The sequence below is a fragment of the Poecilia formosa genome, unplaced genomic scaffold, assembly GCF_000485575.1.
Source record: "Poecilia formosa unplaced genomic scaffold, Poecilia_formosa-5.1.2 Scaffold487, whole genome shotgun sequence".
Lineage (NCBI taxonomy): Eukaryota > Metazoa > Chordata > Actinopteri > Cyprinodontiformes > Poeciliidae > Poecilia > Poecilia formosa.
In genome coordinates this window covers 189,692-194,275 of record NW_006800426.1, presented here as the reverse complement: position 1 = coordinate 194,275, position 4,584 = coordinate 189,692, and positions in this window count along the sequence as shown.

Sequence of the window (4,584 nt, the reverse complement as noted above, 5' to 3'; positions counted from 1 at the left end):
AACTAAATAGAACTAAAACAATAACAAATTGTGCAGGTCAGAATGAACCTGAACAATTACATTAAAAAATAATGTAAGTGTTCATAGTAATGTCTGGGTTTTAGGTACGTTACATTTTCAAATGTGAAATTTCAATAAGACTAAAAAGACGTTTACTACAATAAGCTTAATATTTTCTTTCAAATCCAAACAACAAAATGAAAAGAGAAGAAAGACAGACTTTTTTTTCTCTAGTAAACAATTAGAGGTTTTTCCACAGGTTTCGAATTAACTCACATGGCCAAAATAAATGGAATCAATATCTGGGCTGTCACAGCAAGAAAGTGAACACCATGTCAAAAATGAAACTGTAGACGAGAAAAATCAACATCAGAAAAAAAATTGTCAGGACTCTTCAGTAAATAAAGCTTATACTGTTTAAAAACCACAAATGCTTGTAAAATACTTTACACGTGCTGCAGCTAAATTTTGTAATTAAAAAGCTTTTTCTCTTACTCAACCTCATAAAAAACCATTTTTTGCTTGACTCTGTCTCCCTCTAGTGGAGACTGAAGAGACGATTTTTTTTCACTATTTTTTTATCTGTCGGTTTTCAACCTATTTGACAAATGTTTCATCATAACATAGTTATGTTATCATCTCTTACGTCTTCCAGGCTGTCACTGGTTTAAAAAATATTTCATACCAAGAGATGATAAATCCTGAACGAAGCAGAGACACATTATGTAACCTGGTTTAGTTTTCTTGTTTATTTACTGTGTAAGACTTTTGGAGAATTCTTTGTGGACTTAATGGTGTGTCAGTTATATTCTAATTTAAATAGATGTTTCAAAAATGAATCTGTTTCCCAGACAGTTTCCTGTTGTTTTTTTCATCGTCGGCTCTCTCGGCTCTCACTGAGGGATAAGAACGTTGTTGAAAAACTAACCACAAGGGGCAGTAGAGTCGCACGTTTTCATGTTGGCCAAAGAATATGCAAAGAGCTCTAAATCTGTAACTTATACGACTGAGGAAACCTGAGAACATGGCCGAGATTAAAAATATCTGGTTTGGTTTTCAAAGCTGAACTTTGGTTTCTGTGCAATGATTAAATTACTCAGCGACGATGAAGTGTTTACTGTCACGTCTCAGCCAGGCTGCTGTGCGCCCCCCAGTGGCTCAATGAGTGCTTTACATCCATTAAGCATCCAATGTCGGACGTTGGGTGTTGGTCAGACACACGAAGCAATGAGTATGTTGGAAATAGAAAGTGGTGCTATGACTGATGTGCTGATGACTGATTACATCATTCTGTTTATTTTAAGAGTTGTAGGGTTTCTCAGAATGATATAAAAAGAAAATCTTTGAGGCGGTGGCTGAGGGGTTGAGAGGGAGATCCGTATATGGAGGCCTCAGTCATAGATGCAAACTGTGGTGATCAACAACCCACAATCCTGTCAAATAATGATCAAATAAATTCAACTAGAGCCCCCAAAATGCTACTGAACCCCATGAAGGGTCTGGCTACGCAAGCTTCCTGTAATTCTGATGCTCATAAACAGAAACAGAACAACACAAACTGCAGATCGATGGGATGGATTTGGCACCACAGGCTCTAACAAAGTGTCAGGAGAGATGTTCTTGTCTTCCCAGGAAGAACACACCAGCAGTCTAAAGCGTCTCCTGTAGTCTGCCTGTATGAGCTGCTGTCAGACACAATAGCTGCTTGTAGCTTGCATCATCACTTAATTGTGACCCGAGAGACACCCTTTTTCTGGCAGGCGGCTTCACAGAGGCATGTGTGTGGAGTTGCGTGTAGTTGTGTGTGTGTGTGTGTGTGTGTGTGTGTGTGTGTGTGTGTGTGTGTGNAGGCGGCTTCACAGAGGCATGTGTGTGGAGTTGCGTGTGTGTGTGTGTGTGTGTGTGTGTGTGTGTGTGTGTGTGTGTTAGCGAAAACCCACTGCCCCTGCTGTTGCTGAGTCTAACGCTGCTGCAATCACCTGCAATCCTTTCAACGCCTCGCTGCTCCATCCGGTTGCCTAGAGACGGGGGTCGCCTGGGCCACCCGGTTTATGATACTGATGAGGAAGAAGACGCAGACAGAGATGCAAAGCAGGGTGGGTTTGAGAAAAGGAGGAGAGCAAAAGGTGGCTTTAATGAAGGTGCAGGAGGGGGTAGGTTGTGGTACTCATCTGGTCAATGTGGGGTCAAAGGTGAAATCACCTGCTACAGCCGTCTGGTTGCGTCGGATTTAAACTGGACACTACATCTTATTCACAGTAGCTTGCAAAAGTATTTGTGTTCCTTTAACTTTTTTAAATGTTTTAATGCAACACAGTTTTACATTAGGGTTTATGAGATCAACCAACTCTAATCAGTGCATTAAAGCGGTTGTAAAATTATAAATGTTCATTTTTTTATTTAGTTTTTGCAAATACAAATGTAAGAAGAGTCAAAGTCCAGACCTCGACGTGCTTAAAATGACTGGAGTCCAACATAAATCACTAGTTTTGGACAGAAATTATATTTCTACATGTATGTAAGAAAGTGGTTGTGTTTGTATTTATTTACTTGCTGCCACTTAAACATTTTGTTGGTTCTGTTCAACTGAATCATTAATTGAGTTCCAAAGCACATGCTCTTTGCTGAGAGCGATCGATTGTTCTCTGAACAAACCAGTTGGCCTTTATTGTTAAAACGTTTGTTGGAAAGTGCTGAAAATTTTAGGTTGCTCTGCTAAAATGGAAGCTCAAAGTACAGTAGAAAGTGGAGAAAATAGAACAATAAATGACAGAAGCAGTTCCGGGGTGAAGGTTCACAGTGACCTGTGGGTCCTGCAACAATCAGAGGACAGTGACCATCGTCACGTTGTTGACATACTCCAAAGAGAACTGGTGGAACATTAATGGACTAACATTAGAGCTTTTTTTTAATATCTTTTGAAAATTATTTTTAGTTAGACTGGCATTGTCAGAGATGGGGACTATTTTTTTTTATTTAATAGAGGAAAACTGCTACTTAAAGACTAAACAATTGCTCAAAATATGCCTGGCACCAGGATTTATTTGTAGAACTGTTCAAAGTTTCCAGCTCCATAAAAAACCCCTGAAAGCTGTGTTTCAATTATTTGCTCTCTGCTTCCTTTAAAACCAGTTCTGGTGCAAAGAATCTTTCTTGTTTTCACTGTGTGATGGGTTTGACGCTGAGCATGAAGGGAGGATGGTGTCGGAGTGGGAACGTCGGAGGACATGTTGCTGAGCTGTCACAGCTGACGGCTGATTGCTCACCTTTGCACCACGCTGTCAGGGGTGGAATGGTGCTGAGACGTGCTAATTGATTTCATCCCTCAGGAACATCATTTCATCATACCTGTGTTTTCAACACTTGTCTGATGACAGCCTTACAGCAGTTTGTATGCACAGAGGCTCATCAGGCCCAGTGGGAAAATGAGAAGCTTCTGAATTGCTGCATGTGTGTGTGTGTGTGTGTGAGAGAGAGAGACAAAGAAGGAAGCATGTTAAGAGCACAAAAGGACATGAAAAGGAAGTGATGAAGGAACCTTGTCCTGTGAAGGCAGGTGGAAAAAAAAGTAAGAACTGAGATTTTTCTTTGTTGTATGCAAAGACTGAAGAAGATCTTATTCCATAATGTGAGCAAAGATTTGGTAAAATTAGATATACTTTTCAATAACAATACAATTAAAATACCTCTGCCGTCTACATTTCAGTGAGTGTTTCTAAAAATGCCTGTTTGGCTGTAGGAGGTCTGGGGCTGAAGGTGTTCATTTCTCTCAGCTGTCATGGAGTCGCCCTCAATGTTTCCTGTAGATATATAGAAGTTGCTCTCAAATCTGCTGAAAATTCCCGCCATACAGTCGACACCAATTTAACGACATTAACTCGGCTGTAAATGTAAATACAACAGTGAATGGATTTTTATTTTTATTTATTTATTTTTTTTGGCACAGCATGGGTCTTTCCCCACTTCCTACTGCACAGTCAGTTGGTTGGTTGAAACACTCTAATCTTTTTTAGTTGTTTTACATGAAAACCGCGTTCTGCCAACAGTCATGGTGTGAAAACCGAAGAGACACCACTGGTCAGTCTTGTAATGGTAATGCTGTCTTTTAGCTACATTACGCAAACTAAGTGACTAGCCTAACAACTATCAACTTGGTATATCCTCATCTACAAAAACCTAAAATTCTGGGTACGTTTTTTGTTGTTGTTGTTGTTGTGAAATAATACATTTATTAACCGGTTATATTAAATCAGTGATTCTTGAGAATAGGGACAAAATGGGTTTTAATTTTCCCATAATTTTTTTTTGTTATTTCTCAACCTTATGTATGCAAATATGACAAATAATGTTTAGGAAATGTAAAGATGCTAAGGTGCAGGCTCCCAGTTGCAACATTTTTAAAAATTTTTTTTATTTTTAATCGACCTGACCTAGAAAGTTGTCATCACCATCTGACAAAAATAAATAAAAAAATCATTTTTAATGACCCTATTAGTGATATTTTTACTCATTTTACAGCCAAATGCTTCTCAAGAAACAAAAGAAAGATTATTTAAAACCAAAAACAACAAAAAGTCCATCTGA